Source organism: Oncorhynchus kisutch, linkage group LG19 (genome assembly GCF_002021735.2).
Source record: "Oncorhynchus kisutch isolate 150728-3 linkage group LG19, Okis_V2, whole genome shotgun sequence".
Taxonomy (NCBI): Eukaryota; Metazoa; Chordata; class Actinopteri; order Salmoniformes; family Salmonidae; genus Oncorhynchus; species Oncorhynchus kisutch.
In genome coordinates this window covers 44661092-44686022 of record NC_034192.2, presented here as the reverse complement: position 1 = coordinate 44686022, position 24931 = coordinate 44661092, and the positions used below count along the sequence as shown (strand labels likewise).

At 41.9% G+C, this 24931-nt stretch overlaps 1 long non-coding RNA gene across 1 annotated transcript; it reads left to right on the top strand.

Annotated features, from left to right (window-relative positions):
* Nucleotides 1–1208: 1208 nt before the first annotated feature.
* On the top strand, nucleotides 1209–15305 carry LOC109864406 (uncharacterized). Its single transcript, XR_004204165.1, has 2 exons — nucleotides 1209–1329; nucleotides 14453–15305. It is a non-coding gene; the product is annotated as an uncharacterized LOC109864406 (long non-coding RNA).
* Nucleotides 15306–24931: the final 9626 nt, after the last annotated feature.

The following is a 24931-nucleotide window of genomic DNA, read 5'->3' as shown; positions in this document are numbered from 1 at the left end:
TGTTAAAAGGAATAAGCAGACGCAGTCGGGTATCCCCAGTCAGGCCACCACCCCTAAGTTTGTGGTTTCGGATTGCCTCGGTGCCGATATAGAACTCCACGCTGCCGCACGGTCGGCCATTCTTTCTTTGTATTTTCACCCTGTGAAATATTTGTCCTGAGGAGTCCGGGGTACCTTCCCAACGGGTCTCGTGGCCCGTGAACACACTATACCCCTTGGTGATAAGGCTCAGTTCAGGACACACAACCTTGCGAAAAACCGACCAGTCTTCAACACCATATTCCAAGCCTACAGTCTGGTCTGTATATTCTTCTCCTTCATCTACCGTATAGAGGGTCACTCTACAGGCCAGGTAATCAAACCGATACCCCCACTGCTGGCCATTAGACATCAACACTTGATCTGTCAGAGCATTTGTTGGCGGTATTTGGGTTCTATACACATTTAAAAAACGTTTTTTTGGCGCATCATATATTGCTGGTTGATACTTTGCCCTTGATCTATGGGCAACCCGAAGGCCTGTTTCAGTTGTTACAGTCATCACTGCTTTGGTACCGATCCCAAATTCCATGGTTATTCTTAAGATCTTGTGCACTCTTAAACAGGTATTGTTCAGCGGCTTTATAAGGGGCCTTAACCAACCCAAACCGTGAGAAACAGTAACAGGTTGACCTGACACATGGTCACTTACTCAACCCAGGGCATGCACCCTTCTACATGACATAGGGTCATAAATCATTACATAGGGTCATAAATCAGGCTTGGGTCATCAATCATTAACGGCCTGTCAAAGGGACCCTTACTCACCCCATAGCCCCCACCTAACCAGGCTTGTCTATCAGGCTTGGGTCATCAATCATTAACGGCCTGTCAAATGGACCCTTACTCACCCCATAGCCCCCACCTAACCAGGCTTGCCTGACCAGAAGACATGCACACGTCATCACTACATAGGGTTCACATAGAGTTCACATAGGGTCATCAATCAAAATTTTGACCCGTGACATCTACTTTATTCTCTCTGCTCTATTCCAATAACTTCTACCTCCATCCACCCATCCCATATACCCAATGGCTGTATTCCAATAACCACACTATCATACCACTTAGAATGCGTAAAATACATAGATAGTGTACATGGCTTTATAATAAGTGGTAGTGTGGTTATTAGAACATGGCCCTTTATCTGTCTGTTTCTTCTCAGTGTCGTATTGAGGAGAGGCAGGAGCAGCAGCATGGCCTGCCGGTCCAGATGAGGGAGCAGTGTGGGGGGTACGAGGGGCTGCTGGGTCAGACGATCGCCCCAGACATCGAGATCGCTGCCTACGGGTGAGACCTTGCACTGATGTGTTTCACCGACAGGGCCCCATGCACAACAACAGATAACGTACAGTGTGATCATCAAGGCCTCTGTAGTAGTGAAAAAGATGGAGAGATCCTGCATCATTTACTTATGGGCTTGTTCAGGAAGGAAACTGAAGTACCCAAAATACATGAAAAAGCACACTTGGAAAGACCATGACTAACCTTAATATAATATTCTCTGTAGTTTTACAATGACAATAGCATCTTCAGATGACATGATGTTGACCTAATATTTTAAATTTTCTTCACAATATTTGTGTAGCCCTACATTGTGAACGTGTGAGTAGTATGGGTGGCAGAATGTCACCTGGGAATCCCCATATCCATAATATCCATATTAAGACATTCCTGAGGACAAAGGCCTGACATCCAAGGTCATCCGGGGTCACAGGAAACAGGCCCTACGACAGTCCGAGAAAACATGATGCAATTTCCTGTCCGGTGTCCATGAAGACGTTTTTGTGTTTCTGTCTTACTGACCTCCTGTTTTTGTCTTGTGTCCGTCTCTGTGTCCGTCTGTGTGTCCGTCTCTGTGTCCCTGTCTGTGTCCGTCTCTGTGTCCGTCTGTGTGTCCCTGTCTGTGTCCCTGTCTGTGTCCGTCTCTGTGTCCGTCTGTGTGTCCGTCTCTGTCTCCCTGTCTGTGTCCGTCTCTGTGTCCGTCTGTGTGTCCGGCTCTGTCTCCCTGTCTGTGTCCCTGTCTGTCTCCGTCTCTGTGTCCCTGTCTGTGTCCCTGTCTGTGTCCCTGTCTGTGTCCGTCTCTGTGTCCCTGTCTGTGTCAGTCTCTGTCTGTCTGTCTGCCTGCCTGCCTGCTCGCTCGCTCAACCATCTGGCATCCTGGTATGTAGAAGGATGCACTTTGCCCTTCCTGACCCCTACCTTTGGACAACCCTTCGCTCACCCCCCTGCTGCTCTGAACACATCCTCGTGGCTCAGGAAGAGGCAGCCTTACACAATGCCTCATTAGAATGGACAGGGGGACCTCACACTGTTGGGACAATTGTTTATCCACTTTACTTTCCACTTTTAGCCACTTTATTATCCAGCCTGTTAATGTCAGCAGCCCAGTAACATAGTCAGCCTTACCAATGTAGCCTTCTTTAAATACTGGTCCCCCAACAGACTGTTCCAAAGACATACACACACACAGACTCAAGACGCACACACACACATTTTAATTAACACACACGCACACACAAAAATTTAGTCAAGGCACAGGCAGACAGTCTGGGGGCCAAGTTGCCTAACTTTTTTACAGGGCTGTTTTGTCATCCATGATTAAAACCATGAATAAGAAATGAAAATCTGAGATGTTTTCTTCTCTCTGCGCTGCAGGACACTAGCGCCACCTGTAAAATGTATAGAGTCTAATGACACTAGTGTCACCTGTAAAATGTATAGAGTCTAATGACACCTGTTAAATGTACACCGAGCGGGCGGAGCTAGCATGTTGGAGTGAACGGCTGTGCGTGAGAGGCTCCTGCAACTTTTTTGCGAAATAATCTAATTTAACCTACTTTATGGCACTTTTTGCAACAAACGTTTCTTTCTAATACAAGATTGTAACTTTTTATATGAAAATGGCAAGTAATAAGTGACCAAAGGACAATAAATCCACAGCATCCACAGGCCTACTCCCCACTAAACAACGAGACAGACATGGCGGGAGGCACTTGCAACAACGTGACACTTACAGAACTTACCTGGGCTTTGGGGGAGCTACGTGTTGCTATAGCTGAGGATCTTAAGGCCACTATTGCTGAACTGGACACCAAAATCGAGAGCATCATTCGAACGGTCGCTTCGCATGGCCAGACTATTGTGGACCTTGAGAAGGCTTCTGAATTCAACGCTGGTAGGATCGACGAGTTAGAGAAGCTATGCACGTCATTGCAGGATAGTGTGCAGAGGCTTTCTGTGAAAGTGGTGGACCTGTAGGGCCGATCCAGACGTAATAACCTTTGCGTTGTTGGTCTGGCAGAGGGGGTAGAGGCGGGCTCTCGCCCCACCGACTTCTTCGCCAAGCTATTGAAGGATGCAATGGGATTGGATGTTTTGGATTCGGATCCCCAGCTGGACCGTGCACATCGCTCCCTTGTCCCAGTGCCTGGACCGGGCCAACGTCCTCGCCCAGTAATCATCTGTTGTCACAGTTTCAAGACCAAGGATCTTATCCTGCGTGAAGCTCGAATGAGGGGCAACCTGTCACATAAAGGGTACCCATTCCGTGTATATGAGGATTATGCGCCCGATGTGGCAAAGCAGCGCGCCGACCACAGAGATGTCATGACCAAACTCTACAAACTCCATCTTCGCCCAGCCTTCCTCTTCCCTGCAAGACTAAGAATTACCCAGCCTTCCGGTGAGAAGATTTGGCTCTCCTCGGTTTTGGATGCAGAGAAGTTTATCCGGGGATATACACCAATCCCCCGTACAGGTTAGAGTGCCTTGTCATTGTGTGTTAGGGCCTGCTTATGGACTCGAATCCATACTATACCATATTGGGTGAAACCGTATTAAACGGGCTCAACAAAGGCTACCGAACAAGGAAGACGCTGAGCCGACCAATGGATGGCGGTCAGAGCTCTCATTTAATGTTAAATTCAATTTCATCCCGGCTGTGCTCAGAGCGATGCGTATTTTTACTTCCAGGTTTGATCACTGACACCTTCGGATGGATATACTTATATTCCCCCATTTTTGTTTTGTATCGTTATTTATTTGACAATCCTTACATTATTCTTACTACCATTTTATTTATTGCTTGCAGGGGACTGGGGGTGATGGTTGGGAAGCGGCAGACGCAGACACCTGGTTAGCAAGTTGATGTTTTGTGCCGTTCTGCCTTTGTCTAGCCGTGAGCCGCTCTCCCGACTAGAGTCCCACCAGCCCTCTGCAGTGCTTATGTCTGTGTAGGTGTGCGTACATATAATTACTATTTGTACTTTATTACTATTTTCTCTTAGCATTTTAGTATTATGTATGTGTATATTTTAAATCAGTGTAGATTGTTATTCTGGGGTATGAATGTTTGTATGTGTATATGTGCATATGGATGTATATACATATTTTTTAAATATATATATGATTTTTTTGTGTATGTATGTATGTGTGTATGTATGTGTATATGTATGTGTATGTATGTGTATGTATGTGTATACGTATGTGTGTATGTATGTGTAGGTATATATATGTATGTATGTGTAGATATATATATATATACATATACATACATATATATATATACATATACATACATATATATATATATATATATATATATATATATATATATATATACATACATATACATATACATACATACACATACATATACACATACATACATACATACATACATATATATACCTACACATACATACACACATACATATATATATATATATATATATACCTACACATACATACACACATACATATATATATATATATATATATATATATATATATATACATACATATACATATACATATACATATATATACCTACACATACATACACACATACATATATATATATATATACCTACACATACATACACACATACATATATATATACATACATATATATACCTACACATACATACACACATACATATATATATACCTACACATACATACACACATACATATACACATACATACATACATACATACATACATACATACATACATACATACATACATACATACATACATACATACATACATACATACATACATACATACATACATACATACATACATACATACATACATACATATACACATACATATACACACACATACATACATATACACATACATATATACACATACATACATACATACATACATACATACATACATACATACATACATACATACATACACATACATACATACATACATACATACATACATACATACATACATACATACATACATACATACATACATACATACATACATATACACATACATACATACATACATATACACATACATACATATACACATACATACATACATACATACATACATACATACATACATACATACATACATACATACATACATACATACATACATACATACATACATACATACATACATACATACATACATACATACATACATACATACATACATACATACATACATACACATACATACATACATATACACATACATACATACATATACACATACATACATACATATACACATACATACATATACACATACATACATACATACATATACACATACATACATACATATACACATACATACATACATATACACATACATACATACATACATACATACATACATACATACACAAAAAAATCATATATATATATAAAAAAATAATGTATATACATCCACATCCAATATATATAAATATATAAATATAGTTCTAGGATAGTGAGAGGTGAACGTATAGTTGGGATTTTATTTTTGTTTTACCTCTTGTTCGAGGTCGCGCCGTGCTTCTTTGGCATCGGCCAGACTATGTGTTTATTATTTTTATTTTTCCTTTTTTTTCTCTCCTGTTTGTGCATGCCTGTTAAATGTGGGTTGATGGGGGGGGGGGGGGGGGGTAAGTGTTGGGGAAATTAGGGGAACAGGGTGGGAAGTAAAGGTGCTTGCAGGGGGGAGGGGTTGGTTGGACACTGCTCGGGTGTAGGTGCTACCTGATCGTGATGGTTTGGTGCGCTTTCTTACCTTTTTATCAAGTTACATGTTATGCAGGCCACCATAGGAACTACAAACGAGAGGAGGGCGGGGCTTACATTCACTTCCTAGAATGTCAAGGGTTTAAACGATCCAATTAAGAGAGGCAAGGTGCTAGCCCACTTGAAAGCACTCTTGTCTGATGTTATATTTTTGCAAGAAACCCATCTGAAGAATAACTCTCATAGCAGACTTAAGTGTAGGTGGGTGGGGCAAGTGTATCACTTCTCTGCCAAAACGAGAGGCACAGCGATTCTGGTACGGAAAGGAATTCCCTTTCTACATAAAACCACTATTGCGGATAAAGAGGGTCGGTATGTGATCGTAATAGGAGAAATCCACTCTACCTCAGTAACTCTACTAAATATCTATGGGCCAAACATTGATAACCCCTCTTTTTTCAAAAGAGTCCTTGCCCTGATTCCAGATATCTCCCATACTAACCTGGTCATTGGAGGGGACCTTAACTGTGTGCTAGACCAATATTTGGATAGATCCTCTACCCGGCGAACCCCTACCTCCTATTCAAGCAAATTCTTGAATACCTACATGAAAAATTCAAACTTATTTGATATATGGAGGATGGCTAACCCTACGGGTAGGGAATACTCCTTTTACTCTCATGTTCACAAGGTTTACACTCGAATTGACTACTTTTTGTTGGATGCTAGGCTACTCCCCTATACCTGTAATGTGAGGTATCATGATATTATAATCTCTGACCACAGTCCACTCACCTTCTCCCTGAGATTGGGTGACATTGTACCAAACGAGAGGGTCTGGAGTTTGAATCCTCAGCTCCCCACAGAACCAACATTCTGTGAATATCTTAAAGACCAAATTACATTTTTCTTTGATACCAACGACAACACAGAGACCTCCCCAGCATTATTGTGGGAAACACTGAAGGCTTATCTGAGAGGCTGTATCATCTCCTTTCAGGCTGCCAGGAGTAGGCAAACAGAGGAAAACTGGAAGAACTGGAGGGACAAATTCACTTACTGGATAGGGAGAATGCTAGCCATCCATCTATGGAGAAACATAAAAAAATGACCTCTTTAAAATTGGAATAAAATCAGATTCTCTCAGCTAAAATTGCTAAATCTTTTCTATATGCCAAGCAAAAATATTTTGAGTTTGGTGACAAACCACACATTACTCGCCAGACAACTTCGAAAAAATGTGAGTGACCGAATGATTCATAAAGTTAAATCTGCATCTGGGGAATTACTCTCTTCCCCCAAAGACATCAATGACAGATTCCGGCAGTTTTATGGGACTCTATATACATCTAAAGCAGATCCTAAACCCTTAATTATGCAAACATTTTTGGAGGACTGTAATCTTCCTGCCCTGAACCAGGAAGATTCTAACTTCCTGAATAAGGAAATATCTCTTGATGAAATTCGAGAAACAATTAAATCTCTAAAGAGTGGCAAGACCCCGGACCCAGATGGATACCCTGGTGAATTCTATAAAACATTCAGCAACATGCTCTCTCCCTACCTGCACAAAATGTTGGTTCAGGCCAATGAGGATGGAGCTCTCCCTTCTACTTTGGATGAAGCATTCATTACAGTTATACATAAGAAGGGTAAAGATCCAGAAGAGGTAGGGTCATACAGACCAATATCTCTCCTTAATACAGACCAAAAGATTTTAGCAAAAACTCTGGCTAACAGGCTTAGCACTTTAATTGGCAAATTGGTCCATTCGGATCAGACCGGCTTTATCCCTAACAGAAACTCATTCTTCAATCTCAGGCACCTCTTCAATATTATGTATTCTCAGAGGTTACCCAACGTGGACCTTGCCGTCATATCTCTTGACGCCGAAAAGGCCTTTCACCAAGTTGAGTGGCCCTATCTATACAAGGTCCTACAGAAATGTAATATTGGAGATGGGTTCATAAATTAGATCCAGCTTTTATATAGGAACCCCTGTGCCAGAATACTCACTAACCAATCATTGTCGCCCCGATTTAACCTTTACAGGGGGAGTAGGCAGGGTTGTGCGCTGTCGCCTATGCTCTTCGCCCTAATTATCGAACCGCTCGCTCAGACGATTAGATCTCATGCAGCAATACACGGCTATAATACTAAAGATACTCTAAATAAGATTTCCCTTTACGAAGATGACATCCTCCTCTATGTAACAGAACCCTTGGCTAGTATCCCAGCTATTCTTGATGTGATCAATTTGTTTGGTACCTTCTCGGGATACAGAATAAATTGGAACAAGAGTGAATTAATGCCCATACGGTCGCAAAACACCTACTGGCTAGAACATCTCCCATTTTTCTTCAGAAAAATTTACCTATCTAGGAATTGTAGTTACCAAACAATACTCCTTACTATTTAAAGAGAATTTCTCCTCTCTGATACAAAAACTCAAGGCAAACATACTATTTTGGAGAACTCTCCCAATTTCTCTGCTCGGAAGAATTAATGCCATTAAAATGGTCTTCCTCCCACAACTGCTCTACATATATCAGAACATCCCAGTATTCATACCTAAATCCTTTCATAAACAACTGGGCTCAATTATCAATCCATTCATCTGGGATTATAAAACACACAGGATAGGTTAAAAAAACACCTCTGTAAATCCAAGATGGAAGGAGGATTGTCAACTCCCAAATGTTATATTTTATTAGTGGGCCGCTAACCTCCGCGTTGTTACATTTCTGCTGGATGACGCACTTCCGTCATCCAGCTGGCTTAGTATGGAGCGTGAGGAGTGTCACCCCTTCTCTATTGGCGCTGTGATTTTGTCACCTGTCAATCTGGAGATGTCACTTTATTGTAACAATCCTATTATACATAGCACAGTCTGAATCTGGAAGCAAATTAAAGTCCACTTTGAGTTTAGACCAATGTCATTCATGCTCCCTGTCACCAGGAATCCCTCCTTTGCCCCCTCTAACCTTGATAACACCTTTGAGCGATGGGGAGAGTTGGGGATAAGTACCATAGGGAATTTATACATAGAAGGGACCTTTGCTTCCTTTGAGTTGCTGAGGGAAATGTATAATCTTCCCAGAAGTAATTTTTTCAGATACCTACAAATTAGAGACTACGTTAGAAAACACCTCCCAACATTTGGGAATGCTAAACCTTCCATGTTTGACGGATGCATAAAAATATGCCCCACCTCAGATAAACTGATATCGCGTCTATATGATGCTTTTCAATCTGTTAGCACACCTTCTACAGATGCCATCGAGGCAAAATGGGAGGAAGAACTAGGGACTGACATTTCGGTGGCAGACTGGGAAGAGAGCTTGGAGTATATCCACACATGCTCCATTAATTCCAGACATCGTCTCATACAATTCAAGGTATTACACAGATTACACTATTCCAAAACTAAACTGCATAGGATATTTCCTGACACATCCCCTACATGTGATAAATGTCAGGCTGCGCAGGGTACACTACTCCACTGCTTTGCCCTATGCTCTAGCTTGCATGGTTATTGGTGTGGAATTTTTGGGATCCTCTCTGAAGTTTTGGAGACTTCAATAGATCCAGACCCGCTTCTGATAATCCTGGGAGTATCTGAGTCCCTAAACGGATTAACCAACCCCCAAAAACAACTAATCTCTTACGGTCTCATTTCGGCAAAAAAACTAATCTTGTTGTTTTGGAAAAGGAGGGAAGCGCCCTCTACCAAATTATGGCTCAGTGAATTGGCAAACACTGTACACTTAGAAAGAATTAGATATATTCTGAACAATAAATTATCAACATTTGATCAAATCTGGCAGCCTTTCCTCTCCTACTTGGACGAGTCGGCGCTGTGAATTTGTACTTATTAACGCACTCTCAATTGTAATATTTTAATCTACCTTTGGGCAGCATTTGCTGGCCCTGCCACCCGAGCAGTTGGGGTGGGGGGGGGGGGATGCTCACCATCACGTTCAGCCTTATTTTGACTGAGAACACGTTCTCAGTAACAGCAACAACCTGGGAAATAGTTACAGGGGAGAGGAGGGGGATGAATGAGCCAATTGTAAACTGGGGATTATTAGGTGACCATGATGGTTTGAGGACCAGATTGGGAATTTAGGCAGGACACCGGTGTTAACACCCCTACTCTTACGATAAGTGCCATGGGATCTTTAATGACCTCAGAGAGTCAGGACACCCATTTAACGTCCCATCCGAAAGACGGCACATTACACAGGGTGGTGTCCCCAATCACTGCCCTGTGGCATTTGGGATATTTTTTTTAGACCAGAGCAAAGAGTGCCTCCTACTGGCCCTCCAACACCACTTCCAGCAGCATCTGGTCTCCCATCCAGGGACTGACCAGGACCAACCCTGATTAGCTTCAGAAGCAAGCCATCAGTGGTATGCAGGGTGGTATGCTGCTGGCATATCAATTAATCTTATTGATTAAAACACAATGTTTTGCAATGAAGGTCTACAGTAGCCTCAACAGCACTCTGTTGGGGAGCACCATGGTGTAGCTGGAGGACAGCTAGCTTCCGTCCTCCTCTTGGTACATTGACTTCAACACAAAACCTAGGAGGCTCATGGTTCCCACCTCCTTACATAGACTTACACAGTAATTATGACAACTTCCGTTGGACGTTCTCCAACCTATCAGAGCTCTTGCAGCAGGAACTAACATGTTGTCCACCCAATCAAAGGATCAGAGAATTAATCTAGTACTGAAAGCACAAGCTACAGCTAGCTAGCACTGCAGAACATAGAATGTGGTGAGTGACTCAAAGAGAAAGACAGTTGAAAAGTTTTCAACAAATTCATTTCTTCAAAAATATTTCACTTACTTAGCTTGCAAATGCAGCTGGCTAGTTTAGCCTACTGAAGCACCCTGCTCAAACAGATGGATGCTATGTTAGCTAGCTGGCTATGACTTTCCAACACATCACTGGAACTCTTCCAAGTCAAGGTAAGCTTCTGGTTTTATGAATTTATTGCCACCGGTGTAACTTCTTACTGACTTAACACTGTAATGTGACTGCATGATTGTAGCAGGTTTACTAACACATTAGTTATATTAGCTATGTTGACTAGGACGTTACTTTAGCTAATATGGTGACAACGATGTTGTGTGTAGCGTTTATGACATGGTTTGGCTTGGAAAGTTTTTTTTTTGCCTGGTCACATACAACTGATGTGCTGTGCATTGAAGTCCACAAACGAGGGGAAAAGTTGAGAGGAGGAGAGTGCATAGAGGCGAGAAGGAATACAACATGGTGTTTACATGTGATCAAGGGTGTATTAATTCCACAGATTCTGTTGAAATACTTTTCTTAAACGGAAGCAACCGAAACAGGGATAAAAATACCTGCATTTGTCCAATCGAAACTCTCGTTTGGAACTGTTGGACTAATGATAAGCTAGATGCAGGAATGTGTCACTGTCTGTCCATGTGTCACTGTCTGTCACCTCAAATTTGTCTCTCGACGCTTCAGTCTGGTTTTAGACCCCATCATAGCACTGAGATTGCACTTGTGAAGGTGGTAAATGACCTTTTAATGGCGTCAGACCGAGGCTCTGCATCTGTCCTCATGCTAATAGACCTTAGTGCTGCTTTTGATACCATCGATCACCACATTCTTTTGGAGAGATTGGAAACACAAATTGGTCTACACGGACAAGTTCTGGCCTGGTTTAGATCTTATCTGTCGGAAAGATATCAGTTTGTCTCTGTGGATGGTTTGTCCTCTGACAAATCAACTGTAAACTTCGGTATTCCACAAGGCTCCGTTTCAGGACCACTATTGTTTTCACTACATATTTTACCTCTTGGTGATGTCATTCGGAAACATAATGTTAACTTTCACTGCTATGCGGATGACACACAGCTGTACATTTCGATGAAACATGGTGAAGCCCCAAAATTGCCCTAACTGGAAGCCTGTGTTTCAGACATAAGCAAGTGGATGGTGGCAAAGGTTCTACTTTTAAACTCGGACAAAACAGAGATGCTTGTTCTAGGTCCCAAGAAACAGAGATATCTTCTGTTGGATCAGACAATTAATCTTGATGGTTGTTCAGTCATCTCAAATAAAACCGTGAAGGACCTCTGCGTTACTCTGGACCCTGATCTCTCTTTTGATGAACATATCCAGACTGTTTCAAGGACAGCTTTTTTCCATCTACTTAACATTGCAAAAATCTGAAACTTTCTGTCCAACAATGATGCAGAAAAAATAATCCATGCTTTTGTCACTTCTAGGTTAGACTACTACAATGCTCTACTTTCCGGCTACCTGGATAAAGCACTAAATAAACTCAGTTAGTGCTAAACACGGCTGCTAGAATCGTGACTAGAACCAAAAAATGTGATCATATTACTCCAGTGCTAGCCTCTCTACACTGGCTTCCTGTTAAGGCTAGGGCTGATTTCAAGGTTTTACTGCTAACCTAGAAAGCATTACATGGGCTTGCTCCTACGTATCTTACCGATTTGGTCCTACCGTACATACCTATACATACGCTACGGTCACAAGACACAGGCCTCCTTACTGTCCTTAGAATTTCTAAGCAAACAGCTGGAGGCAGGGCTTTCCCCTATAGAGATCCATTTTTATGGAATGGTCTGTCTATCCATGTGAGAGACAAAGACTCGGTCTCAATCTTTAAGTCTTTATTGAAGACTCATCTCTTCAGTAGGTCTATGATTGAGTGTAGTCTGGCCCAGGAGTGTGAAGGTGAACGAAAAGGCACTGGAGCAACGAACCACCCTTGCTGTCTCTGCCTGGCCGGTTCCCCTTTCTCCACTGGGATTCTCTGCCTCTAACCCTATTACAGGGACTGAGTCACTGGCTAACTGGTGCTCTTCCATGCTGTCCCTGGGATGGGTGCGTCACTTGAGTGGGTTGAGTCACTGACGGGATCTTCCTGTCCGGGTTGGCGCCCCCTCCTTGGGTTGTGCCGTGGCGGAGATCTTTGTGGGCTATACTCGGCCTTGTCTCAGGATGGTAAGTTGGTGGTTGAAGATATCCCTCTAGTGGTGTGGGGGCTGTGCTTGGCAAAGTGGGTGGGGTTATATCCTGCCTGTTTGGCCCTGTCCGGGGGTATCGTCTTTTTCGGGGCCACAATGTCTCCCGACATACTGTAGTTTATGTGTCGGGGGGCTAGAGTCAGTCTGCTATATCTGGAGTATTTCTCCTGTCTTATCTGGTGTCCCGTGTGAATATAAGTATGCTCTCTCTTTCTTTCTCTCTCTCAGAGGACCTGAGCCCTAGGACCATGCCTCAGGACTACCTGGCATAATGACTCCTTTCTGTTCCCAGTCCACCTGGCCGTGCTTCTGCTCCAGTTTCAACTGTTCTGCCTGCGGCTATGGAACCCTGACCTGTTCACCCGGATGTGCTGCCTGTCCCGGACCTGCTGTTTTCAGCTCTCTAGAGACAGCAGGAGTGGTAGAGATACTCTGAATGATTAGCTATGAAAAGCCAACTGACATTTACTTCTGAGGTGCTGACCTGTTGCACCCTCGACAACCACTGTGATTATTATTATTTGACCTTGCTGGTCATCTATGAACATTTTAACATCTTGGCCATATTCTGTTATAATCTCCACCTGGCACAGCCAGAAGAGGACTGGCAACCCCTCATAGCCTGGTTCCTCTCTAAGGTTTCTTCCTAGGTTCTGGCCTTTCTAGGGAATTTTTCCTAGCCACCATGCTTCTACACCTGCATTGCTTGCTGTTTGGGGTTTTAGGCTGGGTTTCTGTACAGCACTTTGTTACATCAGCTGATGTCAGAAGGGCTTTATAATTAAATTGGATTGATTGATTGATATGCACCTATGTTGTCAACTTTCATTCATAGGCTAGGTTGTAGCAACACCATGATGGATGTAGGGAAAATTTGAGTATCATGTAGTAGCCTAAACCTATCGATGTTACTTTGAACTGGGTGAATGAAATATGAATGACAACCATATAATATGCTGTAATAGAAATAAGGCCATGCTCATGAAACAAATAAATAATAATCTTCTCTCATCATAAACAGCACTGACCGCCACTAGTTTCTATGGAGGCTAGACGTGTTTCTATGGAGGCTAGACGTGTTTCTATGGAGGCTAGACATGTTTCTATAGAGGCTAGACATGTTTCTATAGAGGCTAGACATGTTTCTATAGAGGCTAGACATGTTTCTATAGAGGCTAGACATGTTTCTATAGAGGCTAGCCATGTTTCTATAGAGGCTAGCCATGTTTCAATAGAGGCTAGCCATGTTTCTATGGAGGCTAGCCATGTCAGGTCTGAAGTGTAGGACACTGTACTGTGTATGTATTCAGCAGACCATCTTACAGTTGTCTTCCTTTTCCTCTTCCCATTCCTCTCTTCTATTCCCAGAAGTTTGGTGGAAGAGGAGAATGTGCTACCTGTGAGAGGAACCGATCCAGACCAGGCCAAACAACCGGCTTTCGGCGATTGATATCCCCCATATGGATTTGACGTGACGCCAAAACACAACAGACCCAAATTATCCATTAGAGATCCCATGAAGCTAACCTCCACACAACCATTTAAGCAGATGTAAACGTATCATGACAGATTAACAACTTCTGGAGGGCGAGCCAGGCCATTGATAACAGGTCACTGGCAGGTGACCCCTGTCCTATTAGAAAGATGGAATTGTCTAACATTGGGGGAGTCTCTTCAGTGTCTGTGAAGAGACTCTGAAATGTCCCTAAGTGGTCTCTATCTGTTGTGGCTACAGTGTCTGGAGGTAACTCACTGATATGAGACACACACACACACACACACACTCTCTAGACCACCTCAGTGTGTGGCTGCTCTGTAGAATCATTTACCTCCCAATGCCCATCACCCCTCACTCCAACACGAGCTCATTACACGCTGTTAACCCCTGACCTTTCACTGTTCACAAGTTGTTGGACAGCTCTCAATATCCAATAAGATAGCCTTAACTGGTCATGGCAGGTCACCTTTCATTTGCTTTACGGTTGTGGGTTTTACACAGAACTGGCAGTCAAGTCAGTCACACCGTTCATGTATACTTGGGAACTGGTATATTAGCTTTGCAAATGGTTGGTGAAGTTGACATTCTGCAGCTCCTATGTACCTGGTCGACTACAGCAGGGAGCTTGTGTGCAGTCCCTGACTTATTTTCTCATTCTCTGCTCATAACCTGGAGGAACTTAGTCAAGTTTAAACCATAACAATAAAAATAAATGTTGCTTGACATCACCTTCCTTTCTTTTTCACTCTCCGTGAACACAGTGTCAACAGTGTCTGTGGAATGTGAGTGTGTTCGGTGTGTGTCATTTCCCCCTCTTAAGTGCCTCTCCTCACCATCATAACTACATTTAACAGAGCAAGAGTTATGCCCTGTGATCCTTGTCCCATTTGTCTTCATGCTTAACCTCACATGTGAACTTTCTTTGCTATTAATGGTATCAGAGGCTTGTTAGCTCAGCCATAAAGATAAAAAACGCAGCTAATAATGGATAAGATTAGCCACAGCCAGTGATCTCCTGTTGAATTTAAACACACACATGGTCACACATAAGATAGGGAGCCCTTTCCAAATCCCAATGGTTCATGTTGACATTGTTCATGTTATGCCATTACACTAAGTCCTGATCTCCTGCCCTATCATGCAATTCATATTAATCTCATGACCAAATACACACACTTGTAGTGTTGGGACTGGCTGGGTTATTTTAGGAACTGCTACTTGAGAGGAAAAGCAGGCATTGAGTTAGAGAGGAAGCTAACAGAAATTGACATCCACTCTTCTCAGTGCCCACCTCTATTGCACATGATATGACAACAGAGTCGGATTACTGACCCACCAAAGCTGCTCTACCTCTGGTATGGATAAACAAATGGGATGGTTCTCTGCATGACACTCACACACACACACACACACACAAGGAAAAGGTGTAGGAGAAGGCTGCAGCGGCCAGGATGACTTGTTTAATTGTGTGGACGTGAAACATGGCGAGCAGGGAGGAAGCCGGCCCCAGGGTCTGAGGGGCCTTTATTTTCTCAAGACTGCGGCGCTCAATCATGTCCTCTGCCTCTGAGGACTGGACCTATAAGACTTATACCCTCCCCCCAAGCCCCCTACCATCCCCGTGTGACAGCCAACCACCTATCTCCTCTACCACATGGGAATGCTAGGTCCTGATGGTCGACCTCTGAACCTTATTTCTGTACATGTGTTGAAAAGGAGTGGAAGAAGAGAAACTCAGATGTCAGAATATGTGCGACAAGAGATGGACTGTAGGGCCTCTCTCTCCCTTTATTCTTCTCACAAATTCTGTCTTTTGAGGGAAAATGTTGGGAAGTATTCTTACACAGTAGGAATATAATACACACGCACACAAAACGTTTAACATTTTCCAAATACAAGACCGCTTGGCAAGATTTTTATTAATTCCATTCTTATTCCAATCAAATTGGCTTCAGCAGGGTACACTAAGAACAAGCGTTTATTTGCTCTACCAGACCAGAGGTATGACACCGAGTCACTGATGACTTTCACAGGGGTCAATGTTATTTTGATTCAGAAGAAATTCTCTTTAGTGGACTGGGTCAATCCGGTCACTTTAGGGGTCTCAATGATTTAATTACTGTAGTACCAAATGTATTATTAATTATCACTATGCTGGTGTATTATTTCTAACTTCAATGCAAATCGTTATGTCTTTTGAATTTAGCAGAGCTTGCATAAATAATATAACCCAACGTAGCAGGAGTAAAATAAACTCCTGAAACTAGATCCCCTACATACTGGTCTGAAACTAGATTCCCCACATACTGGTCTTGACAAGAAGAAGAAAAACTGTCGGGGGAGAATCTCTTCTGCATTGTTCAACCAATCCAGTAAATGTGTAGGAGGAGTTAATATGAAGTGTGGCCTTGTTAACAGTTCAGTGCTATTCCCGAATCCTTGCGATCTCCCTACCCTAACCTTACCTATCCCTACATGAACCCTTTTCTTAACATGTTAATTTCAATGGGGTATGGATGTCCCAATGATCCCTGATAGCATGGACATGGATTTTTCTGTTCACAGATACTTTTTTAACAAAATATCCGTGGCATTTTTATTATTGAATTGAGTTGGAATTCTGTTGGTTTAGAATGTTACTTTTGTACACAAACTCAATTTAATGTTCATTCGTGTTGAGCTGCTAACCCTATGTTGTTGTTTTTAGCATTCCCTAGCTATGCAGCTTAGCATGTTAGCGTTTTAGCAAGGCTATTTTCTTTGGTAAACAGAGTTCATTGTATCTCACTGGTCATGTACTGCCTGTTATATTGTACTGCCTGTTATATTGTACTGCCTGTTATGTATGTAGTACTGCCTGCTCTTTATGGAAACTTCTGCCTTCTTGAAAACCAACAGGTCACTGCTCAATAGCAAGCAGTAGTATTCCCACGTTCTAGCTACCTAGCTTTTGTTGTGGGCTAGTTTGCATCAGGTGTTATCGAAGAGGATGTTGTTGCTAACTTGTTAGCTTCTGCCTTTTCAATAATAACTTTACACAAGAAGTTCAATTTCAAATTAAAATAAGCTGGTTAGTGGAACTGTGTTTTTATTGCAGCATGCTTGTTTTTGTTAGCCATCTCTTTGAAAATATCTTGTGTGTGACAGCATTTTGGCCAGGAAGAATATGCCCATTTTCTGACATTGACCATGTAGATATGTTCATTTTTTTTCATAAATTCTTAGAAAGTTTGGGAATTATGTATACTACGGCTTTTGTGAAAATTCTATAGCAATATAGCAGCCGTGCATTTGGACAATTAATAGACACTGCAGGAAATAAAACCAAATAAAAACATCTGTATTGTCAAGGACCGGAGTCTACACAGACCGCTGCGCTATAGTCAATCAGAGCTACAGTAGGCCTTTATACAAACAAGCCATTTGCCACACCGGCCTGCCATCATTCACTTTGAACTTTACTGTGTGTTTACAGGCAGTTGTGAAAGCGCGACATTAGATCATTAGAACGCATTTGATAAAAACCACAAAATACACCTGAATGGATTTCTGCAGATATGTAAACACCACTGGAGACCTACATTTTGAGAACTTTACAGTCCTATTGATCAAACAACCATGAAAAGGTAAGCTCTCTCTAACTCAGTTATGCACATCAACAACAAGATAAACAACTAATGCCAGACAGAGCAAGATGAGCTCAAATCTAATGAAGGAACATTAGATAAACACTCAAACTTTTTCAGCTAGTTGACCGTCAAAATTGCAATGATAAACGATGTGGAATTTTATCCTCCTCATCTTTCTGCAGCTTGCCTGCCAATGCCTGCTTGTCTCAACCAAGTACCCAAGCTAACTGGTTAAAGTTGGCTAGCTTGCTAACTAGCTACAGTACCAGTCAAAAGTTTGGACACACCTACTCATTCAAGAGTTTTTCTTTAGTTTCACTATTTTCTACATTATTTCAAAACTATGAAATAACACATGGAATCATGTAGTAACCAAAAAGGTGTTAACAAATCAAAAAATATTTTAAATTCTTCAAAGTAGCCACCCTTTGCCTTAACAGCTTTGCACACTCTTGGCATTCTCTCAACAAGCTTCACCTGGAATGATTTTTCCAACAGTCTTTAAGGAGTTCCCACAGGCTGAGCACATGTTGGTGGCTTTCCCTTCACTCTGCGGTCCAACTCATCCCAAACCATCTCAATTTGGTTGACGTCAGGTGATTGTGGAAGCCAGGTCATCTGATGCAGCATTCCATCACTCTCCTTCTTTGTCAAATAGCCCTTATATAGCCTGGAGGTGTGTTGGGCATGGTCCTGTTGAAAAACAAATGATAGTCCCACTAAGCACAAACCAGATGGGATGGCGTATTGCTGCAGAATGCTGTGGTAGCCATGCCGATTAAGTGTGCTTTGAATTCGAAAGAAATGACCAACTGTCACCAGAAAAGCACCATCACATCTCCTCCCTGCTTCACGGTGGGAGCCACACACGTGGAGATCATCCGTTCACCTACTCTGCGTCTCACAAAGACACGGCAGATGGAACCAAAAATATCTCATTTGGATTCATCAAACCAAAGGACAGGACCTGTCTGATGTCTATTGCTCGTGTTCCTTGGGCCAAGCAAGTTTATTTATATTGGTGTCCTTTAGTAGTGGTTCCTTGCAGCATTTCGAACATGAAGGCCTGATTCACGCAGTCTCATCTGAACAGTTGATGTTGAAATGTGTCTGTTACTTGAACTCTGTAAAGCATTTATTTGGGCTGCAATTTCTGAGGCTGGTAACTCTAATGAACTTGCCCTCTGCAGGAGAGGTAACTCTGGGTCTTCCTTTCCTGTGGCGGTCCTCATGAGAGCCAGTTTCATCATAGCACTTGATGGTTTTTGCGACTGCACTGGAAAAAACTTTCAAAGTTCTTGAAATTTTCCGGGTTGACTGACCTAAAAGTAATGTTGGACTGTCGTTTCTCTTTGCTTATTTCAGCTGTTCTTGTCATAATATGGACTTGGCCTTTATCAAATAGGGGTATCTTCTGTATACCATCCCTACCTTGTCACAACACAACTGATTGGCTCAAATGCATTAAGAATGAAAAAAATTCCACAAATGAACTTTTAAGAAGGAACATGTGTTAATTGAAATGCATCCCCGGTGACTAAATCATGAACCTTGTTGAGATAATGCCAAGAGTGTGCAAAGCTGTCATCAAGGCAAAGAGTGGCTATTTGAAGAATCTCAAATATAAAATATATTTAACACTTTCTTGGTTTCTACATAATTTCATGTGTGTTATTTAATAGTTTTGATGTCTTCAGCCTCATGAGCTTAGTTCAACTGTCGCACTCCATAAGAACCCAAAATATAAGCTTGTTTTTCTCCAGTGTTTGTAAACATTGTAAATGTAAACAACCTCTGTATATCCTCATAACATGGTTAAAACAACAATTTTGATATCATGGATTGTCAATCCTTGCATCCATAGCTCTGTCTATTTATCTGAGAGTGATTACATTTCTCCAGGCCCATCCCTCAGCTTTTTACCAAAACAGAGGCAGAGCACCATTTTGTTATTTTTTTCACCTGCGGATTTGCCCTTTAAAAAGCTGCATATTATCAAGATATCCACAAGTCACCAACAAAAAGGTTAACAATAGGCCTATAGCAAATGCAGAATATGGCAGTCATTTTTCACATGACGCATACAAAGCTCTCCCTCGCCCTCCATTTGGCAATTCTTACCATAATTCTATCCTCCTGATTCCTGCTTACAAGCAAAAATTCAAGCAGGAAGCACCAGTGACCATATCAATAACAAAATGGTCAGATGAAGCAGATGCTAAGCTACAGGACTGCTTTGCTAGCACAGACTGGAATATGTTCCGGGATTCCTCCGATGGCATTGAGGAGTACACCACATCAGTTATTGGCTTCATCAATAAGTGCATCGATGACGTCGGCCTCACAGTGACCATACGTACATACCCCAACCAGAAGCTATGGATTACAGGCAGCATCCACACTGAGCTAAAGGCTAGAGCTGCCACTTTCAAGGAGCGGGACTCTAACCCGGAAGCTTATAATGAATCCTGCTATACTCTCCGATGAACCATCAAACAGGCAAAGCGCCAATACAGGACTACGATTGAATCATACTACACCGGCTCTGACGCTCGTCAGATGTGGCAGGGCTTGCAAACTATTACAGACTACAAAGGGAAGCACAGCCGAGAGCTGCCCAGTTACACGAGCATACCATATGCTCGCTTTGAGGCAAATAACACTGAAACATGCATGAGAGCACCAGCTGTTCCAGAAGACTGTGTGATCACGCTCTCCGCAGCTGATGTGAGTAAGACCTTTAAACAGGTCAACATTCACAAGGCCGCAGGAACAGATGGATTACCAGGACGTGTACTGCGAGCATGCACTGACCAACTGGCAAGTGTCTTCACTGACATTTTCAACCCCTGCCTGTCCGAGTCTGTAATACCAACATGCTTTAATCAGACCATCATAGTGCCTGTGCCCAAGAACACTAAGGTAACCTGCCTAAATGACTACCGACCCATAGCACTCAGGTCTGTAGCCATGAAGTGCTTTGAAAAGCTGGTCATAGCTCACATCAACACCATCATGCCTGAAACCCTAGACCCACTCCAATTTGTATACTTCCCCAACAGATCCACAGATGATGCAATCTCTATTGCACTCCACACTGCCCTTTCCCACCTGGACAAAAGGAACACCTATGTGAGAATGCTATTCATGGTCTACAGCTCAGCGTTCAACACCATAGTGCCCTCAAAGCTCATCAATAAGCTAAGGACCCTGGGACTAAACATCACCCTCTGCAACTGGATCCTGGACTTCCTGACGGGCCGCCGCCAGGTGGTAAGGGTAGGTAACAACACATCAGCCATGCTGATCTTCAACACAGGGGCCCCTCAGGGGTGCGTGCTCAGTCCCCTCCTGTACTCCCTGTTCACTCATGACTGCACGGCCAGGCACGACTCCAACACCATAATTAAATTTACAGATGACACATCAGTGGTAGGCCTGATCACTGACAATGACGAGACAGCCTATAGGGAGGCGTTCAGAGACCAGGCCGTGTGGTGCCAGGACAACAACCTCTCCCTCAACGTGATCAAGACGAAGGAGATGATTGTGGACTACAGGAAAAAGAGGACCGTGCGCGCCCCAATTATCATCGACGGGGCTGCAGTGGAGCAGGTTGAGAGCTTCAAGTTCCTTGGTGTCCACATCACCAACAAACTAACATGGTCCAAGCACACCTAGACAGTCATGAAGAGGGCATGACAAAAACTATTCCCCCTCAGGAGACTGAAAAGATTTGGCATTGGTCCTCAGATCCTCAAAAGGTTATACAGCTGCACCATTGAGAGCATCCTGACTGGTTGCATCACTGTCTGGTATGGCAACTGCTCGGTCTCGGACTGCTAACCGGTGCCCCCACACATTGACTCTGATTCGATACCTCCCTGTATATAGTCTCACTATTGTTATTTTACTGCTACTCTTTAATTACTTGCTACTTGTATCTCTTATTCTTATCCATTAATCTAACTGTATTGTTTGTTTGGGGCTCATGATTTGATTTGAGTAGCATATTTCAGTAGTGCTCAAAGCATGCCATTCCTTGAGCATAGTATTTATTTTTCAACTCAAATCAGTGAGCTCAATCAGTCCTCCATGACAACAAAATCATAAACAACAGAGTAGGGCTGGCTAATAAGTCCTTAATTTTGCAGTCATTCTCAGGTTAAACAATTTGGCTAATCTATATTTCCATATTTCCAAGTTCTATTCTTGAAGATCGAGGGGCATAACATTTATTGGAATTACTGGAATTCGTTTTTTAATGTAAAGATATAATTTAATCATATTATTATAAGTAGTAGAAAGCGATGGGTTAAAATGTAACATTCATATATGGCCAGTTATGTAAACTTTAAGATTGATTTATCCTGTAATAGATGTCATTCAATTGGTAACATACATTTTTGTCTTCTTCTAATGCCTCTTAAGGGGAAAGTAATTTAAAAGTAACGGAATGTAATCAAATTACGTTACTGAGTTTGGGTAATCCAAAAGTTACGTTACTGATTACAATTTTGGAGCGGTAACTACGTAGTACCTGTAACGGAATACAATTAGAAATGAACCTACCCAATCCTGTCCGCCAACAATGCCTTAGTGTATGTCATGGAATGTATTTTAAAAACCTTTTATAAAGGAATTTGATATTTTTGACTGATATCATTAAAAAGTAGTTAAAAAGTAGTTAAAATGCTGTCAGTTCCACTTTAAACTTTAGGTCACTGGTTTCCCTGTGTGCTAAACATGAAATGTTTTTTGCAATGGTAATTAATATGATTTTATTTTCATGTCAAATCGCCAATTGGCAACCCATCCCTTATGGGATGAATTGACATAAACAAACATTACAATAATTCACTGTGGTAATTCAGTGACAATTCTTCTTCCACTGTTCCATCGTATAAAGAGTGAAAAAAAATGTAAGGTAAAAATGTATACATAATAGTACGTACACACATAACATATACAGATAAATGAAACAGAAGGCACTTGAACCCAGTCTGGCACGAGGAGAAGATTCATGTGGGAGACAAGCCTATATTCAATACAGTGCCTTGCAAAAGTATTCATCCCCCTTGGCATTTTTTCTATTTTGTTGCATTACAACGGAACCACATTTCAGTAATCCAACCAGTTGAAAATATGCGTTGTGTCACGGCTGTTGAAGGAACTGGACCAAGGTGCAGCGTGGTGATTTAGAAAAGACGCCGAACAAAACAATAAACACTACAAAACAAACCGTGAAGCTACAGGCTATGTGCCAGAGTATCCATTCTACCACGCCCAAGTTCACCACTAGACATTCTCCAGAGGACCAGAGATCCATGCTCCTATCTACGACCAATCTACCGAAGCGCAGCTCAGAGTAAATAATTATTCCATTTTCCTTTTTCAAATGGGCGGTTATTTAGAATACATAAGATACTGTATTTATGATAGCATAGCTGCCTACGTCTCGATAGAGACACAAAACCTTTTTGCTCATCAGTCTTCCCGCTCTTTCACTAAAACCCAACCCCCCTTCTTTGTGTAAATAGCTGTCATATCTGTTCTGTCTGCAAGGGACGTTTTCCTTTATGACATAATTTGTAATCAATGTATGATCCATTCTGTGTAGATGTAAACCTGTGTGATTATTTAGGTATTTAGTAAATAAATAATTAAACCAAATTTTGTATTGCTGATGCAACCAGTTAGCGAGGGTTCGTGAAGATAACCAAGAATTTACAACTTTCAGATGAGACTAAATAAGGTGACGATTAAGTATTGACTGCTATTGATGTAAAAGATTACTAGGTCTTTAAGAGTTTATTCTGAAGATCACAGCTCCAAAAACATTATTTCGTGGTCCCCCTGACTTTCTAATTAATTACATTTACCTGATTAGCCTAATCAGGTAATATTAATTACAGAGAAATTATTTTATAGAACAGAATATCATATCACTTAATCCGGCATAGCCAAAGACACGACACAGCTCATATTCCCAGTTATAGGCAGTGCAACACAACATAACAGGCAGTACAACAGAATATAACAGGCTGTACAATGTAACAGGCAGTACAACACAACATAACAGGCAGTATAACAGAATATAACAGGCTGTACAATGTAACAGGCAGTACAACATAACAGGCAGTACAACAGACCATAATGGCAGAACAAAATAACATAACAGGCAGTACAACATTACAGTCAGTACAACATAACAGGCAGTACAACATAACAGGCAGCACAGCATAACAGGCAGTACAACATAACATAACAGGCAGTACAACATAACATTACAGCCAGTACAACACAACATAACAGGCAGTACAATTTAACAGGCAGTACAACATAACATAACAGGCAGTACAACATAACATTACAGCCAGTACAACACAACATAACAGGCAGTACAATGTAACAGGCAGTACAACATAACATAACAGGCTGCACAACATAACAGTCAGTATAACAGAGCATAACTGGCAGTACAACAGAACAGGCAGCACAACATAACATAACAGGCAGTATAACATAACAGGCAGTACAACATAACAGGCAGTATAACATAACAGGCAGTACAACATTACAGGCGGTAAAACAATATTCAGTACAACGTAACAGGCAATAAAACACAGCATACGAGGCATTACAACATAACAGGCTGTATAACAGAACAGGCAGTACACAGAACATAACGGGCAGTACAATGTAACAGGCAGTACAACA